Source organism: Saimiri boliviensis, chromosome 8 (assembly GCF_048565385.1).
Source record: "Saimiri boliviensis isolate mSaiBol1 chromosome 8, mSaiBol1.pri, whole genome shotgun sequence".
In the NCBI taxonomy this organism is placed as follows: Eukaryota; Metazoa; Chordata; class Mammalia; order Primates; family Cebidae; genus Saimiri; species Saimiri boliviensis.
The window spans coordinates 17,411,715-17,431,498 of NC_133456.1; the positions used below are offsets into that span (position 1 = coordinate 17,411,715).

Here is a 19,784-nt window from a genome sequence, read left to right on the forward strand (position 1 = left end):
ATTTTAGGAGGTGGAAATGGGTACTTGCGTTTCTTGGGATCGTACATTGGAACAGTTCATCTAGAAAGGCGATTTGGTGGGATGTTTTAAAAGCTCTAAAGATGTACACATGTGTAGATATTCTAGGACGTTCCTAGAAGGGGACAACCAGGGCCAAAGATTTACCTACAGGGAGAATCACTAGTGTCGGTTTCTCACATTTTCCTTTTATAAACATGCCCAATACCAAGAGACCGAATAAACAAATTATGTACCTTATTCAATGGAACACAAATACATAAAACGTAATTCTGCAGAGAACATTTAATGATTTGGAAAGATTTTTCACAATGCCACATGCAAAGGCTAATTTCAGAGCAACCCGTATTGTGGTTCCATCCATGTTAAAAAAAAATACAAAGATCTAGATGGCTAATAAACCAGGAACAACAGTGGTCACTTCTGAGTAATGGGCTTGTTGAAGATTTAAAATCTTTATTTTCTAAAGTAACAATCTATATGTATTGCTTTTGTAATAAGAAAATCCACAAAACACTGTTATTTTGAATAATTTACCTAGTTTTGGCAGATGCTGCTGGCCAGGGAACTCTACAGTGGTTACTGACTTGTCTTCCCCTGCTGCTTGTTTCCACTCTCTATAGCTGAATGCTCACCTTTCCAGCTTCTCTGACTGCTGGCGTGGCCAGGTGATAGGCGTTCCACTTACCGAGATATAAGTGGGAGTCTGCTGGGTGGACATGGAAGTTTCTGGGAAAGCTAATGCCTCCTGATAAAAGGAAGGGATGCTTCTGGCCCTTCTACCTTTCCTTTCTTCCTTCTGGAATGTGGAAGTGATGACTTGAACAGCAGTAGCCCCTTGTGACCACAAGGTAATAAGGGTGGTGCAGCAGAAGGATCAAGTCTAAGCTTTTGATGACACTCTTAAATTAATGCATCAACTCTGGACTCCATACCTCCAGGCTTCTTGCCATGGGTGAGAATTCTGACATAACAGTACTGGCTGGCTCAGGTATGAAGGCTTTTGGCTACAAGACTTAAGGTCGCTCCTCTAGGTCCTAGATCATCCCTATCATTCCACACTGTCTCCATGGAGAGAAACAGTGCCTTATCAAGGTACTCTCTCCCCAAGCTGGCACTGTCCTCTTTCTGGCATTGCATGCGAATTTATTTGGTGGCTCCTGGGGGAAAGGAGCACTTCCCATCTTTTGTAGCATAGGAATGTGTTAAGCAGCCCTTGTGCCCAACGGAGCAGGGCCTTGTATGAGACAGCCAGTCAGCTGTCTCTCAAAACACTATGTGCTGGGCATTGTGCCATGTGCTGGGAGAGGCAAAAGAGCAAAACAGACTCATACCTTGTCCTTCTGAAGCTTTTCACTTTGTAGAAAACAATATTGAAAAGTCAGTTAATCCTTTGCACAGTCATTAGCGTGCAGTGTTTTGAAGAACAGGGTGCCATGCAAGTGTGTCCTGAAGGGGCCTGGCCCGGGACTCAGGGAAGGCAGCCTAGAAGCTCTTTTCTGTCTCTAGGCTCAGCAAGATATATCCCAAATTCCCAGGCTTGTCTGAGACAGCCTCTGCGTCACAATGCCAAATAGAAGGCATTTTTCCTTTTGTCAAAACCCTCGCCGGTGGGGCTTTATCGTCCATAGATGCAAAAAGAGGGAAATGGACTCAACAAACTTCCAGCTTCCCAGAGCTCAAATGCCACGTGAAAGCTGCTGGGAGAGGCCACCACAGAAATGGTACAGACACAGGCTGGCAAGGCAAAGCAGGGGCTGTTTGCTTCCCAGCCTTGGCAGAGATGGGTCCCACATTTGTTCAGAGGAAGAGAGACCTCTGCAGGGAACAGCGTGTGCAAAGGGCTTAGGTGTAGCCTGTGTGAGCAGCAGCAGGAAGGCCAAGTGGGGCTGGGGCGGAGTGGGGCACAGAGATGGATTCCATGTGGCAGTGAGCAGTGGAGGTCAAAGCTTTAGGATCCAGCTTATGTTTCAAAAGGATTTCAGGTCAGTCCTTGCCCATTCTGTTTGCTCTCAGAGTAAAAAAATCAAGAGGTCAATGGTGGGGAGATCTGGTAATCCATGTAGCAAGTTGCATTGATGGATGTGGCCTTTGACTTTACATGTACCAAGGTAACCTGAGCAATGAAGCATTTATTTTTGTTTTGAAGTATCTTTAAATATGTGCGACTTTTATAATCATAAAAAAATTCAAATTATAAAAAATGACGTGTGCTTATCCCTAGGGATAAGATTCCCAGGGGCTTTCACATTCTGTGCTGTATGTCAGCAGTCTTTTAAAAGTTTTGGTCCTTGAACAGTGTCATTTTCTATTGTTCTGTGGCTCTAAACAGAAATGGGTATCCCTCTAGGCAATGTACAAGAAGAAACAGGCAAAGACAGAAGAGTATTAACTCAGTTTCATAGTCACAAAGTCAGTTACACAGGCACACACGTACATACATGCATGCCCACACACATACACACACGGCTCCTTCCAGCTGGAGTCAGGCCTGAGGAAACCACCTTGGAGCTTCACCGCAGGAAGGCAGAGCTCTTTCTCTTTCCTCCACTTCCAGTGCTCTCTTCCATCAGCCTCCAGTGTTTCAAGCTTGAAGGCAGGTAGAAAACTTGGAAGGCAATCACACCTATGTTGCCTGTTGGCGGGTGTTCTGGAGAGCTGCCCAGGAAGGAGGGAGGAGGGAGTCCCTTTGGGCAGGGTTAGCTGCACACATCTTTGGAGTCTGACAACCTACTCACCAGCTGTGAGACCATGAGCAAGTTTTGGGACCGTTCTGAGCCTGTACCTCACCTGAAAAATGGGAATGATGACACTGTTTCCAGTCCCAGGGCTGCTCTGTGCCAAAACGAGATGACACAGGCCAAGTCCCTAGCACACAGTAAGTGCCAGTGGGTCAGTGGGGGTCACTGTCTTTGTTCCAGAGCACAAAGACCTCTGGCTCTGGAAACAGAGGGCCAGGCTGTGTGGTCTAGGACAGGCCGCTTTGCTTTGCTTCCACTTCTCCAACTGTGAGATGGAGCTGCAGCAGGACAAGGTGTTGGGGGCAGACATTTCTGCAGCAGGCTGCAGGTGTCCCTCACAGATCCTTCCTTTGCTTCAGTGGGCTCCACCTTGGTGCCCCTCATCTGAGACTATGACTGAATGGACTGCTGGCAGGCGCTTAGCCCTGGGCTCTACAGCACCCAAACCTGCTGTCCCAGGAAGTGAGGCTTCCCAGAGCTGAGGCCTGCTCCCAAGTTTCATCTTCTGTTGGGGCTCAGCCTCTGTTCTCGTTTTTGGCTGCTGTGCCAACCCCTAGAACTAGAGAGCAGTGGTCCAAGTCTCCAGAACTAAACTAGGATGTCAGGCAGCTGGATATGGTTAGGAATGAGGTTTTACTGCTTATTTATTTTGCTCTACTTTTCTATCAAAATTCTTTCCTGCTATGCCTTTTAAAATAGCGATTTCGAACTCTCTCATGGTCTGTGTGTGAGGTTTCTTCTGAGTTTTTTTTTTTTAAAGAAAACAAAGGGAATGGTGAAACAATTTTTTTTGCCCCTCCCTTTAACAAAATCTATCAAAAATTAACATGAAGGTGAAATTTTCTGACTTCAACTCTTTCCTCGAGACCTGTAAACTTTTCCTGAAATTTCAGCAGAGTGATGTGCAGTTTTGCTGATAGTCTTACCGCAGTTGGTGAGATGGAGTATGTAGAAATGCTTGCCTCTTAGCAATGACAAACACTCAAATTACCATATTTTCTTTCTTTTTTTTTTTTGAGACGGAGTTTCACTCTTGTTACCCAGGCTGGAGTGCAATGGCACGATCTCGGCTGACCACAACCTCCGCCTCCTGGGTTCAGGCAATTCTCCTGCCTCAGCCTCCTGAGTAGCTGGGATTACAGGCACGCGCCACCATGCCCAGCTAATTTTTTGTATTTTTAGTAGAGACGGGGTTTCACCTTGTTGACCAGGATGGTCTCGATCTCTCGACCTCGTGATCCACCCGCCTCGGCCTCCCAAAGTGCTGGGATTACAGGCTTGAGCCACCGCGCCCGGCCCCATATTTTCTTAAAGAGAGAAGCTACTTGCCTGAAGCCAGTACCTACCAAGAGAGAGACGCTTGGGGTTGAAAAGGTCTTTGGTTATGGCTTTCACGAGGAATATATAAAAGACCACGTATGAGGTCTAAGGTAAACGGCTAGCAAGAATTACCAGAAAAACAAGGAGATCTACCCCTACCACTAGCAAAAAAAAAAAAAAAAAAAAAAAAAAAAGTCCACCTCGAGATAAAAGTACAACAAATTTTGTCAAGTTGAAATGATATGATTGCCCATTGTGGTCTTCATGGCATTTTAGGGTCAGGGTTTCTCCAAGTTGGCTGCCAATCAAATGGCTTTTCATTGCTCAGACAGACCCAGGTGCTCTAAGCTGGGCACAGCTGACTTTTATGGTCCCCACTTGTTCATTAGGGAGATAGAAAATCAAAAGCAAGGGCAAGTGTGGGTCTGGGAGGACTGCTGAGCTCCAATCTCTGCTCTAGCAAGTAATGCCTCTCGTCCCTGGAGTACAGGCTGGCTCCTCAGTCTCTCTGCCTCTAGTTCCTCTCCTTAAAATGGGGTTGGTTTGGGTTCAGATTAAAGAAGTGAAAAGCCTTTAAAATGTAACTGTGCCATATACTGTGTTAAGAATTTAATAAATAAAATCTTAGACTTTATATTGATAGAAGGTTACTTTTACCTTCCAACTCCCCTGCTGTGAAGGGTAAGTGGATGTTCTGGCCATGTGTATGCGGGTGAAAATGGGAAGAGCCAGGTTATCACTGCTCAGCCTCTCTAGGGATTTACTTTTACAATTCACAAAAGTTTTGAGAGAATCATTATTCAACATACAGTAAACACCCTAAACTTTCCACACTTCTGCAAATGGCAGGCACAGACGCTCCACTATTGTGGCCTTCTAACCTTTGATACTTGAGGGGTTTTCTCCCCCATCTTTTACGCTATTTTGGTAGTTCTCAAAGTTGAGTGCACTGGCCTCACCCCAGAGCTGCTGACCCAGCAGGGGTGGGTGGGGCTGGAGAATGTGCATGTCTAAGGAGTTCCCAGGAGATGCGGGTGCTGCTGCTGCTCCAGAGAGCACACTTTGAGAACAATTGCTCTATGTGATATTAAATACACTCGGGGAACTCCTTTTCCAAACCCAGCTTTTCCCAGAAGAGCTGACTGGGGTCAGCAGATGTAACCAGCTTAAGACAAGGTGGCAGGTATAAAAGTGTATGTCTGGTGAGCTCCCTACATCACTGGGGTTTTTGGTTATCTACAACAAGCCTCCTGAGAGAGTCTTTTAAGTTGGAATGTGGCTAGCTGCAAAGGTAGGATCCCAAGGAAATTATAATACAGAGATTCTAAACTCAGAGCTTCAAATGATCACAAAATCAAGGTTTTAGAAAAGGGGGAATGGACACTCTGTTTCTTTCTGGCCAGGTGGCATTAAGAAGTCAGCCTGAATGGAAGGTCTGGAATGCTAAGGAGGGGAGAGGCTGTTCTCAGTGAGGTGAATGCACTTTGGAGAAGAAGCCACAATGTGGATGGAGGTCTGTGGCCCTGGGTGGGGCTCCGTCTGGATCTAAGCATGCGGAAGAGGCAGTCTAAGATTGTGCCCCCAATAGGCTAGGCTTGAGTAAACAGTTCTGGGCAGGGTTGGGGTGAGGCAGGTGGAGGGGGCACAATTTGCCTTTGCAGCCTCACCTCTGAAGGTCACTGTGCAAACTTTGAATGAATTCACCTGCTGAATACCAAAACTAATTAAGTAGAACATCCTCTGGATCTTAAATGGTTCTCTCATTCTCTCTCTGGACTTGACCCCATTTTATATTTTGTTAGGTTTTTAAAATCAGGTTCCATTATGAAGGGCTTTAAACAAGGTTAGAATCTACAAATGCACAAGGTGGAGAATACTGCCTGGTCTACCTGGTTTAAGAAACAGGAGTGGAAGCCTCTGAGAATGGAGAAGGCTTTGCTCGTCCCTGGAAGCAGCCCTGGACGTCTATCTTCAGCTTTGTCCCCTTCACACTGGCTCCTCAGCAGCAGGGAGCAGTGGCTCAGTACATGGACTCTGGGGCCACAGTGCCTGGGTTTAAACAGCAGTGACCCAAATCACCAAAAATATGGATGGTGTGGTCTTGGTACTTACCTGATAGGGTGGTTACATGACCTGCCTGCCTATAAGGAGGAAATGGAGGCACCAAGTACATGGCTAAATGCACATGGAGGGCTCAGGGCAGTGCCTGGCAGTTTCTACTCTGTAATTGCCTGCTGCTATTAATGATGATGACACTGAAAGGATCAAAGACCCAGGGCTTCAACAAAGAGCCAGAGTGTCTGACCTTGAAGAACACTGGGCTTGGGCTGTGCTTATCCATTCATTGAACAGATTTATTCAGTGTCTACTCAGTGTCAGACACTGAACTAGGCTGGAGGGTACAGCAGTGAATGAAGCTAGATGTCCCTGCCCTTAAGGAGCTTATGGCCAGTGAGAAAGACACAGATTCAGCAAAGATTCCCACTAATGAATGAGTAATGACAAAATGAGATGAATGCTCTGAAGGGATGGAATTCAGTTTGCTGAGCACATGGAGGAGCTGTTACCTGATCTGGCCTTCTGGGTAGTGGGAGTTAGCTCTGTCTGAAACCTGGAGGACAGTCAGGTATCAGTGATGGAATCTGGAGGCAGGTGGGACCCTTCTAGATAGGGCTGAGCTGAATGAAGGCCCTGAGGCAGGGGCCAGAGAGATCTTATGGAAAGGTAGGAGGGACACATCAGGAGTGGGGAGGGGAGTGCATGTCATTCATGGGTCCCACTAAAGTTAGCATTAGGACAACTCTTTAAGCAGTTATAAGGCCAGGAGTGGGAGGCATTCGCATGATTTAGAAGTACATTTTGAAAAGAACATTCTGGTTATAATGTGTAGAAGAGAGGAGGTTGAAATGAAAGCTGGAGAGATTGTAGGGAGACCCAAAAGGGGTAGAAGTGGTTCTGAAGCATCTCCTGGAGTGCCTGTAACACACAGTTCCTACCAGCTTGCTATCCCCACTGGAATTTTTTTTTTTTGAGACAAGGTCTTGCTCTGTCACCCAGGCTGGAGTACAGTGGTACAATCTGTGCTCACTGCAGCCTCAAACTCCTGGGCTCAAAAGGTTCTCCCATGTCAGTTACCTGAGGAGCTGTTGGGACTAGAGGAGTGTGCTGCCACATCCAGCTAATTTTTAAAAACATTTTTTTTGCAGAGATGAGGTCTTGCTATGTTGCCCAGGTTGGCCTCTGGAGATTCTGATGCAGCAGGTGCACGGTGGTCCCTAGGATCCTGCTTTTCCAGCATGATGAAGCTGCCGCCCATGGACCACACCGTGAGTGAATCTAGCTTAGAGTCTGTTCGTGGTAGGGGAGTTGGTAACTGGATGAATTCTCAGGAGACAGCAAGAAGCCCTTTCTGAAAACAGACCATTTTGTTTTGAAGATATTTGTCCCCAATCATAATTTAGTACAAATTTCAGAGATACCCTTAATGATATGGGGATGGGGTGATGGATAGAACTTCACAGAAGCAGACTTGCCTTCCAGAATTCTAAGGTGATACAGATGCAGGTGGCTCTGGTTAACTCAGCCTCTATGTAACCTGGGTGCTAAGCAAGGTTTGCATGGTGCTTGTTTTTGGTTTTCAGAGCAGCAAGAACCTTATACAAACACTGAGGTTATACAAACTGGGCCTCAGTTAATCAGAGTGGCTCTGGATCTCTGTCCTATAGAAAGCAAGAGAGAGGAACATTCTCCTTTTTATTAGTGTTTTATAAAGCACACTAGCCAACGTAGCCACTCCATCTTGAAAACTCTGGCCTGGGCTCTGAAAAATGGTGATGTCACACATAAGATTTAAGCTAGGCACAAAATGCTACCCCAACTCTAGTGACCTCGTTAGTTTTCCAGCTCTGCTGGGTCCATGCTGTAAGGACCTGAGGAAAGGAAGCCCATCTGTCAGCACAAGTAATGGAAAGCATTACCTCTGATGGAGTGTCTGGCAGATCAGTGCCCTAGGAGCAGTCCCATGCTTGGTTCTTTTCCAGCCCTCAGGTCGCTGGGACATGCACTTATGGACAGCTGTGGAATTCTCCCTGGCTGAGAAATAGATGCATTACCTGTATACATGGCCACAAAGAGCCTTCCTCTCTCCAGGAGTGCCCCTAAGGCCACCATCCTATCCTGTTATGAGTTCCTCCCTTCCCTCTATTTTGCCCTATTCAAAGCTACCATCACCGAATATCAAAACAAAGGTCCCCGCTCTGCAACCACTGTGTGTTTCAGCACCTAGGAGGAGATGTTCAATTGAGTGGCGCTGAACCCTCCTGATGGCCCATAACTTCATTTTCACAGTGGGAAGCCTGGTAGCACCATTTTCTCTGTAGGAAGCTAATGTTACCAGGTGTGGCCTTTTCTTTAAAAGTGGAACATTTGTGTTGGGGGATAAATAGCAGCCTCAGGAAGCCAGTGTCTGCAGGGGCGATGCAGCAGCCAGCCCAGACCTGGAAAGCCACATGCCTGGGTTCTGGAGCCGATGGTCCTCTGTGGCGGGGGGGTGTGGCTGCCTCACCAGTGGGTGCCCTTGCTGGTTCTGGAGCCGGAATGCTGCCTGTAGTGTGGTGCGGCCCTGGTGTTGTGAAGTAGCCGTTCTCTGATTGGCAACGGCCTGATTCACAACACCAGCTGCCCCACCACACCATGCTGGGGAGGTCTCTGGGTGGGCCGATGGGCACAGAGATGCCTCTGTGCTGCTGGATGAGGTGGAGAGGACAGAGAACAGCCAGAAGTGAGAGCTGGAAAGCAAGCAGATGCCAACATTTCACTGCCCTCCCCAGCCCCACCTGAGAGACTTCTGTTATGACTTTTGTGAACCTCCCCATCCCATGGGGTCACCCCCATCCCATAGGGGTATCCATGGCTCCAAGGAGTCCTAGATCCTGAACACAGACTTACCTGTGTGTTGGTATTTCTCTGGGAAGATTTGCCTTCAACAAATGCTCAGAGCCCTCCACAGCTTGAGTATGTCCACTGATGGGCCTTCATAGTATTTGGTGATCACTGCACCTCCCAGAACAAAGTTTTTTCCCCACTGATGCTTTTCTGGGAGAAATGTAGGGAATCCCATTATTGTGTTGTCAAATATAGAAACCAGATATGGTTCTTACTGCAAATTTTGAGTAAGAACTTTGCCTTGGCTGTCCCTCACCTCTCGATTTGAATGCTGTCCAGGGCCCCAAACCTGCAAGTCTATGCTTGGAATAGCTCCCATGTCTACTGAGGATGAGCAGGGTCAAAATGGAATCCCTCAAGAATGCAGAGCAATCTCCCTGACTCAGTCCTCTAGAGCCAGGAACACATTTCAAATAAAAAGTAAGGGTGACCTCCGAAGATTTAAGGCAGTCATACAAGCCAGCCAAAGCTGAGACTGGCTGAAAAGAAACCAGGTAGCCAACATGGAAACACTTAACTATCATGGTGCCTGCCTTCCCATCAGCAGGTGATCTGCCGGGGTGCTTCCTCCCCTGGCTTCAGCTGGTCCAGGATCCTGAGTGTCTGTAATAGGGAAACCCAGCAGTAAGATCACTTGGAAACTCTCCTTTTGGTATCTGCCTGGATTTCATCACCATTATGAAATTATATAGCATAAACTTGACGTGAAAATAGCATTTGAAGTTTAATCCCTATTTTCAGGTGTCAATAAACACTTTAAATGAACAGCTCTTTGGCCCAAAATGGCTCCTGCCTGCTGTGTGGTTCTTAGTTACCCAACCAAGAAAAATAACATTTCCCACTTTCTGCCGTCTATCTTGGAACCCACTTTATTTTAAGGACACAAACTTGGCAAGTTCCTAGTACTGGATGTGGCATAGAAGTTCTGCCAAAGTTCTTGCCAGAGTCGGAGAGTCGGGGGAAGCAGAAACTTTGAGTAATTCATCAGTCATAATCACCAGGCCATGTGAATCACCATGGCCTTCGAGTTCAGAAATGTCTGGATTTTCCTATCTGCAATCAAAGAATCTCTGCTGGGATGTTAGACTATAATCTCTATACCAGGCCTCTGTGGCCCACAGAATCCCAGGCTGGGAAGCTAGGTTCCCAGGCCAGTTTCTTCCTGCCAGGTTCCCAGGAAGGACATGGGACCAGATGTCAGCTACTGTGTACTGGGGCAGAAGTGCCAGACATTCTAGGTACTTCACACTCCTGAAATAACTGAATCTTCATCACACTCCATGAGGGTCATCAACTATCTCTGCTCACTGGGTCAGGAATGGGAAGTTCTGTAGGATGAAGGTACTCATGCAGTCAGTGAGCAGCAGGAGGAGCCGGGGTGGAGAGGGGACCCAGCTCCAGCGCAGCTGCCTTTCCCTGGTGGACGTGGACACGTCCAGGTGCCTCTCCCTGTTCAGATTGCTCATCTGTGAAGGTGAGCCCAGAGCAGATGCTAAGTCCACACCTCCGGCCCTGTATGCGGGGAGACTGCTCTCTGGACATGCAGTGTAGATAAGTGGGCAGTTGTGTGGCACCATGATTCAGTGCTGGGACTTTGGAAACAGGTAGGTCTGGGTATGCATCCTGACTCTACTTCTTCCTACCTGTGTTTCTAGGGTAAATTACTGAACCTTTCTGGGCTTCAATTTTATTATCTGCAAAAGAGTATAATAATAAGATCAGAAAACTGGGCATGCAGCAAATACGACATAAATGTGCATATTTGATGAGCATTGGTGTTGATTAATGGTTGGTTTTCCAAGCATCAGGTAGAGACCTGGAATTTTTTCTTTCCCAGGGGGCTGGAATTTCTGTGGACTGTCTTGGGGGCGGGGGGACCAACCACCACTCACTTTGAGAATGAGCAAGTGCCAGAAAGTGGGATTAACTCCTTGTAAAGTAAAGCAAGGAGACTGTGAATTGCTGACCAAGAGAGTACATGGGAAGGTCATGCTGGCACCAGGTAAAACCTGTACAAATTCCAATAAGTTAAACAACATAAACCCATATCCTGGCATTATCCCATCCCTGTGTCAGAGGGGCAAAAGGTGACTCAGGAATAGGTGAGAAGCTGAGGCCATAAACGGACACATCTGCAGCCAACTCCACTTTTGGTTTTGTTGAGAATCCACCAGTGCCCAGGAGGATACAGAGAGATCAATAAATCATCAACAAATGGCCATCATGTTTTATCTTTAAATGCTTCCAGGACTTGGCACCTTAAAGGGTAGGCCCAGGCCTGGCAAAGCCTCACACTCTTTCCTCCCCTAAGCCTCCATGTTCTCCTCCTTTCTCTCTGTGCTTTTTCAACTTCTCATATGAACCATGATCCCTCCCACCCTAGTGCCCTCACACAAGCTGCTTCCTCTGCCTGGAATACCTCTTTCCCAGTTCTGCATGTTGAATACCAACTCCTTTAAGCTTCAACTCCAGTCACTTCCTGGACCCCTAACCCCAGACCGGACCTGTCTCCTCTGTCACATGCTCTACAGGTATCTGATCCTCTTCCTTCAAAGCACTTCTCATGGCATGCGAGTGAAGTCTTCTTCACTTGACTCCAGCCTCATACCTGGGTCCCCAGCGTTGGCCATGTGGGAGATGCTTGATGAATACTGGTTGGATGAATGAATCATTTCAACCAAGACTCAATGGCCCAGTTATTCTTTTCTAACTGTTCAGATGAATCCCTCAAGAGAATAAATATGGCACCTAGTATTTTAGGGACATACACAGTTCTGTTCTGTAATGAATAATTTTACTTCAATAGACTGTCAGACCTAACTCATCTTCCTGACTCTAGGCTAACTCCATGCTGATCTGACTCACCCTCTCCTAAACTCCCCATTGCCCCAGGAGAGAGTGAGTCCCAGATCCTGCAGCCTCTTTTCTAGCCTGTCCCCGCCCGGTGGTGCAGTGGTGCCCCCTAGCATACCATGTGTGCATGCTTCTGTGGATCTGAACCTGACTGGAAGGTCCACATCCCTTTCTATCCAGAAAACTCCTTTTTCTGCAGTCCCAGGTCTGGAGCCAGCCATCAAGGAGGCCTTCCTTGCCCCTTGCTCAGCTTGCACTCTTGGCTTGGCCTCTGACTCTTGTACCTTTTGTGTCCTTCCATTTACCTTTTCAGTCTGTCTCAGTCGATGGTGACCTCGAGGACAGAAGCCATCATGGAGTCACTGGGCAAGTCAGCACCGACACAGCACCTGGAACACAGGGGCCTCCAGCCTGGATGTGCTTCCATGTCATGAGGAGGTCCTGCAAAGCGGGGGGTGTGAGGGGACCATGATGGTAAAAATCTGTTCTTTGTGTCCCCTAAGAATCATCAGAATGTCCAGAAAGTTTCAATATTTTGCCATATTAAGTGCATTTCTTCATCTCCATGGCCACCCAGACTCCCAGTGCAGAACTCCGCCACCTCTTGTCTGGTCCAGGTGGTAAGCGGCTAACACAACCTTCCCACAGCAGCCCAATTGACTCTCTTAAAATATGAATCAGATGTCTCTCTCCTGCTTCAAACCTTCATTTGCTCCCCATCACACATGGAATAAAATAATTCCCTGCAAAAGGCCACAAGGCCCTGTGGGTCCAGCCCTCCCTGCCCATCCACCGTCACTCCCCGCTCCTGGGCTCTGGCTGTGTTCTCTCAGATCTTGAAACATAGAGCAAGACCATATGGTGTCTTCCGCAATGTAAAAAAAGCAGGCCTTTCTTGTGGATAGAGCCTCTTTTGAGCTCAAGAAGATGTCACTGCCACTTGACAGGGTGTGTGACCTCCTGAGTGGCATGTGGGCTGAACCCCACCCCTCACCTGCCCCTGGATGGGGTGGCCTGCTGGAACACACCCAGCTCCCTCTCACCTCAGGGACTTTTTGCCTGCTATTGCCTCCTTAAGGACCTCAGCCACTCCAAGGGCACTTTAAGAGAATGCAAGATATCTAGTATTCCAATAATCCTGTGCTAATTCTAACCAGACCTTTTATCTATTATTATTTTCTAATTAGTCTTCCTTCACTACTGGCTTGGGAGGATCAGGCCAGCTAACTTTTTTTTTTTTTTTAAACATCACATAACGATTGCTTGGTGTAGGCAATACCAAAGACATGACATTTTTCTAAGCTTTATAACATCAGAGGTCTCAAATCAACAAAACATTTTTTGCCTGTTCTTGAAAAAGATGACTGCAACAGAAAAGCAGGATGTATTTCCTCATCAACCACTTCCTAGGGTTATCACGGATCAGCATGAATTCCATTCAGAGTCTGCCATTAGCCACTGACTCTGGCCAGCTCAGGAAGCCTGCACAATGAAGAGTGGGTGATTCAGGGCTGGACCCCAACTCCCAGATCCTGGTTTAGTCAGCTTAGGAGTGAAGTCCAGGAATTCATCCCCCAACCCCAAGGATTCTGATAAACCAGATTTGGGAACTGCTGCTCTAAATCTAGGGCTCTGTTAAAACTGATGTTCCTGATGAGCCTAAGCATAGTGGGAGTCTGATGTGGCTTTGACATCTGAAGAAAATTAAATTTTGTCCATGTGGCCAGTACTGTTGGTGCCTAGCACCTCTGTTCCTATATATAGGGTGCAACTCTTGGCTTAGGGGCTTCCTTGGGTCAGGAATGGGAGCAGGAGTATGTTCAGGCTGCGTGTGGGCTGGCTGAGTGCCAAGGAGTTAGCATTCCCAAGCAGCATTGACCAGTGACAGACAGGAGTTGGTGGATAAACATCTGGCTTTCTGGCCCCCTGGGTGGGATAACCCTGAGGTGTGTTCTACACCAGCTCACAGAGGTCTGCATGTGCCAGCAGCAGTAACTTGATGGATAACCTTGACTGGCTCCCTTCCCCAGTCTCTTAAAACTCTTCCTGGACCACCTCCCAACACTCAGCAGTGCAGTTAGTGTCAGTGTAAAGTGTATTCAAGTCCACTCATGGGTTTGAATGGGTGGATGCTTTGAATGAGTCGATGTTGTGCTGTTGCCAGGATGGAGCCAGGGTGAGAGGAGAGAGGCACCCTCCATGCTCATCCTGCTCTCATCTGAGCCAGACCACGGGTGCTTCCTGAAATTTTGCATCGTAGGCATCTTGCTTGCTCATTCCAGACCCCCCCTGACATTCAGGAAATCAGAATATAAGACTCAGAGAAGACAACCTATCCCAAGCAGATGTTTTCTAGGGTGTGCTGTATCTGTGTTTCTTCACTGCTTTTTCATAGACAGTGGCCTTCTATATGGAGGACCTTCTGGCTTCCAAATTCTGAGGTATTAGGATCATTTACATGGTCAGTAAAGCACACGTGCTATTGTAAGCATTTAAGACAACACATCTATTTTAAGATGATGGCAAAAAATCCAAAAGGCAACCTGTAAACCCTGTTTGTTTTACAGCCTATTAATAAATGAACAAAACAACCCATCTTGGCAGAAGCCTTCTAGGTGAAAAATAAAACTCCTGGTTCTAAGAGGCTGCCTGGCCTGCCGAGCCCAGCCCAGAGTTTATTAGCACAGTTAATATCGCATGCAAATAGATTTCCCTGCTTCGGTCATGCCAGTCCATTAATTCAGCCCCTTGTCTGCTACATCTTTATCCTTGGCAGGTTAATCCTGCCAAATGCCTTTGCTGTAGCACCTGTCACGCTGTGCCTATGTCCAACAATGCAATTTTGCTAATCCTGTTGTATCAGCTTTGTGGCCCTGTCTGGTCAATCCAATGGTGGAAAAAGTGCATATAAGGTTTTTGCCAAGATCTTTCCACTACTCTGGCACCCACCCCCTTCTATAAAAAAAATTATTTCAATTAAATGCTTTGAAACTCAACTGCAGTGTTGGACACCGGCCAACGGCCATGTCTTTCAGACAAGGATGTCACGGCACTCAGCATGCCTCCAAACCGTTTCTGGCAGCCCCACCCAATGTCAGCTGGACATGCTAAGTGAAAAGGGTTAAAACAGGAAGATCAGCTAAACATCTCTTTTCCAAGGCTGGAAAATCCTGTCCTGACACCAAATAGGTTTAATGTTTCACCCTCACAGTTATCATAAAGGACGTAAAGGGCTTGAGGATGGTTGAATAGAAAGCATGCCCATCACTTCTTACCTTTGGTGCTGTCCTCTTAAAGGCTTATGGAATCACTGACGTGAATTGTTAGATGAGGCACATCCCTTCCTGCAGTCACCTTTGTCAGGTATTCACCTGAAACAGGGAGGAGACGATTCTCCAGGCCCCACAGTACATTGCTCTTCTAGTTCATGTCCCAGTGTGGTTAAGAGCCTGGGTGGGCCTAATAGCCACATTTGCTCAGGCTCAAATCCCAGCTGAACCACTTCTACCTCTCTGACAACAAGCATGTTGCTTTACCTCTCTGGCCTCATTTTGCTCATCTGTAAAATTGGCATAACCACAGCACCGGCCACATAGGATTGCTGTAAGGATTCTTTGTTAATACACATCAGTCACTCAGAACAGTGCTGGTACACTTATAGCAGGCAGTGGGTAAATGTAAGCTGATATTAGCATAGACTGGAAAATTTGTCAAAACTCACTGACATTTGCACAGTACATATGCAGAATACATGGTAAAATTCCACATGGGCATGTCTTTTAGGGTCTTCAGATATGAACTGTACTCTCTTTTCTGAGAATTACAGAAATCTGGCTGCAAGGATGCCTCTCTATTCTCCATGCCTTCCACTGGCCTCTATGTTACCCCGGTAGCCTTTGGTGGATGTGAGGAAGCATTCTGGGGAGGATAAGCGCTGGGCCTGTGATTAGATTCCCCAGGGCCTGAGTCCTAGGACTGTTGCTATGTGACTTTGGGCAAGTTACTTAACCTGTGAGACTCTTACAATCCCCACATTAGTGATGGCGAGACTTGGTTTTACACAGCAGGGTTACTGTGAGGATTAAATGAAAAAGTACACGTGAGGTACATGGCATGCTGCTGGGAACACCGTAAGTGCCCCATAAAGAATGGCTGTTGTGGCTATGGAGCCCCTGCAAAGCACCTGGGCTTCCCTCTCCGATTCTCCATCCATCTGCCTCCTCATCTCCCACAGCTTTCCTGTAGATGTTCTAAGAGTTACGTGGGATTGGGGAGGGAAAGCTGCCAGCATGGGGCCTGGCTTCCAACGCAGCCGCTTGAGATGAGGTGGTGCTCACTGCTGCTAAACCACAGTTCACCCTGGCTGATTTCTTGCTCCAATAGCCTCAATGCTATACAGTTCTTTTTGTGTTACTCTAATCTTTGCTAGGGCTTATGGGTGGTTTTTAGATGCTGGTGTGCATGTATACATTTGAAAGCCCCATGTTTGGATGGAGCTGAATGTGCATCCTGAGTTAAGTGCCTAGGCATCACCATGTTAACTGTGAGGGCAGGACATTAAACCTATTCGGTGTCAGAGGGGTTAGGACAGGATTTTTGCCCTCTGTATGAAAAGTATTTTGCTACACAATAGAGCTGCATGCTTCCCTTGCCAACCTGGCCACTGAACACTGCCTTTTCCCTCCTGCTTTTCCCAGGTGCTGCTAGAATGTTTAATAAATAAAGTCTTATGATTAGTTGGGCACTTACTATGTTTCTGCTGCCAGCCTGGGTGCTTCACATTCATTATCTTCATTAATTCTAATTGGGATGAAATAGTACTGTTTTACCAGTTTCCCACTTAAGGAAATGGAAGCTTAGAAATGACAATTAGCTTACCCATAGCTAGCAAGTGGCCACAGAGACCAGGGGTTTTCCAGGCTACAGGGCTACACAATACATCTTTGATGTGATGCCATTTCATCTGATGGGCACTGGAGTTGAGGGTGGACCTCCTGAATTACCAACTCTCTTTAGCATTTATTTGTTCCAAGGAATAGCTATGCCACATGCAGTATTTTCCTCCTCCTTTGACTGTTTTGATGAATCTGGTACTCAGTTTTTAATTTTTCTCCTAGGGAGAAGATATGGCAAAAAACAAGACTCCTTTTCTGTAGAAATTAGGAAATTCCAGCATCTTAGCACATTTCACCCAGTGTGCTAAGAGTACTCTCTTGCCTGCCAATGATAGAATTAGCTGCAAGGACCCCTGTGTAGTTGCCATACTGCTCACTGGTCTATACATCCCAGTTCTAACCCTATACATCCCAATTCTGTTGCACTGATCTTAATCTAGTTTTCATTAACCAATCTATTGGATAGAATCAGTTTGCTAATTAAAACAGGACGGAATCAAGGTATTTGCAAAATTAGGAGTTCTGACTCTCTCTCTGGCCTCTGCGGCTCAGGTGAGGTCCTCTGAGACATGTAGGTATTGCCTTGGTGAGAATTCATGCTGAGAAGACAGTCCATTCATCTTAGGTCTTGCTTAACTAGCAGAATGTAAACACCTCTGAACTTTGCTTACTGGATAAAAGGCAGCATTAGCTTCTCATTAGCTTCCCATTGCATTTCCTCCTGCAGGATCAATCACACATCCAGCCCAGACACGTGGCCCCTGCTTGTAATTAATCTTGGAAAGGCATAGCTCTTCTGTGGATGGATTGCTGAATCTGAGCACAGCTTTCAGAGGGGAGGGGTGGGAGAAATAAAGGCTGGAAGCAGAATAATAAGCACCAGTGTTTGAGAAGTCTGCTCTGTGCCCTGTGCTGCAAGCAGCTTTTTTTTTTAGTGGTTGATTCACTGTCAGAAAATTTGCTTTTGCCTGAACGCTACTTAGCATCAGTGAGGGAATTTCTGATTTCTTCTTTTCCACAGTGTGAATTTAATGCCTTACCTAGTGGTGCTTTTTTTTTGTTGTTGTTCTTTTTTGGCCAAACTGAAGTTGTCTAAATCCTATCTTTTGGGTGGTTCTAGAGTTATGCTCAATACTCTCAAGACTGTCTGAAGGATGGAAGTTCTTGGGTTCCTCTATTCACAAGGATTTAACTGTGACACTTTCATACAACTGAAAGAGAACTGCTTTTGATCTCGTCCTTAGAACTCTGCTTTTCTAATTCTTATTTGAATTTTAAATGCTTTAAAGTTGTTGGATTTTTTTTTCTTTTTTAAAAATTGTGGTAATCTCAGTTACCAGGCTGGTAGAGGGCAGCTGGAAAGGGAGTGGTAACAAGGAAGTGAAGGTCCCATGAGTATTGATCATCAGCGATGGCTAGGACTTGAGGCACTAAGGATTGTCAGCTGTTTACCTTTTCTGAATAGTATTTGTTGTTATTTTGGAAACCAAGAAAATTGCAGAAAAACCTTTATGGAAACTCAATTTACACAAAAACCACCTAGGGAGTGACGTCCTCAAAAGCTCTAGGAGGACTGTGTGAAAAGGCAAGCTTCCTTGCTGTCCTGAATATCATGTGTGTGACACATTTCATTTAAGGGTCATGCCCATTGTGTAAAAGGAGGTGCATCTGCATTTATCTCTGAAAAGGGATTTCATCTGACAGAGCATTTCCCTACCCTGCAAGCCTCAGAAGACATACAGACAACAGGGGGATTAAGATATATTGACAATGGGAGGATTATTTCCTTACCTGGTATATAACAAATGCCTATTAATAAATGAACAAAACAATCCTGTCTCCATTTTTTTCCCAAACATCCTGACCTCAGGGTCAGTACTCACGGGTTTTCTGACCTTGCTTATCCTGCTGCTTGCCCAGGACCCTGGGGGCAAACCGTCCAGGCAAGCCTGAGACTGCCCACCCAGACAGAGGGGGCCCTTGGGCTCTGCCTGCAGGAGCAGGTAAGCTGTTCTCAATTCTTCCTGCATGCCCACCTCTTTTGCCTTAGCTCTCACATTTCTGTTGCCAGAACTCAAAACGCTTTCTTGTCAGACAAAATGTATATTTGGAAAGTGGGTTGTTTGAAAACCTTGACTGGCATTGAGACCTCAAAGGCCTGGCTGGGCATTTCTGGTTAGTAGCAGAGACCTAATTTTTCTTTTTGAAAGTTCTCCTTCCTCCTCACAGGCCTTGGAGCCCTGTGAAATTTCATAGGCTGCTTCCCTTTCCACCATGATTGTAAGTTTCCTGAGACCTCCCTAGCCAGGTTTCCTATACAGCCTGTGGGACCATGAGCCAATTAAATCTCTTTTCTTTACAAATTACCCATTCTCACATAGTTCTTTATAGCAGAGCAAGAACATCACTAATATAATATGTTTGTATTCTCTTCTCACCAGCTATTCTCCCAAGAAACTCTCTTTTTAAAAAACGCAGCAACTTATATAGTTTTGGAGGAAGAAAACCCTTTAATAAAACATGGTTTCATAGAGTAGTAGTAAGGGGATGTTCTACTTCTGAACAAAACGAGTTACCTCAAAACCACCACAAAATACTCAGGAAAAGGTAACCAAGAGCAGGCTTCTGAGAATGAATGAGTCACCCTCTCTTACACTCTGCAGCCTGAGCTGGGAGATACTGGCACACACATGCTAACACCGGCAATGACTCACTTCAGTCTCACCTGAGACCTGTTAGATCTCCTGGCCATTATTTAGAGAAATCCCTAGCAAAAGTGAAGGACAACTCACAAGTCCAAATCGCCCTATAGTTCTTAACCAACTTCTGGGGACTGGGAGCAGTCACTTTATGGGAGGGTCCTCTCCCCAGACTCTAGACCAAGGTACAGAAGTTGACATGACTCTTAACATCATTATTGGAGCAGCTCTAGGATCTACTTCTGTTAGCCCCTGAGGAAGACACAGGTGAGCTGGAGCTAGTGAATTCTGGAATTCTGTACCAGACCCTCAAA

At 46.3% G+C, this 19,784-nt stretch overlaps 1 long non-coding RNA gene across 7 annotated transcripts in view; it reads right to left on the reverse strand.

The window, feature by feature from the left end:
• Window positions 1-285: 285 nt before the first annotated feature.
• Window positions 286-19,784, reverse strand: part of LOC141585337 (uncharacterized) — a 128,523-nt gene continuing 109,024 nt past the window's right edge. For 2 of the 7 annotated variants that reach the window (XR_012518742.1, XR_012518736.1), the window contains 3 exons: window positions 12,182-15,247; window positions 9,027-9,626; window positions 286-8,824 (listed from right to left, as the gene is read on the reverse strand). This is a non-coding gene — a long non-coding RNA (uncharacterized LOC141585337). Of the gene's footprint in view, window positions 8,867-9,026; window positions 9,627-12,181; window positions 15,248-19,784 lie in introns of all 7 variants that reach the window. The other 5 variants (XR_012518738.1, XR_012518740.1, XR_012518737.1 and 2 more) reach the window with 5 other exon arrangements.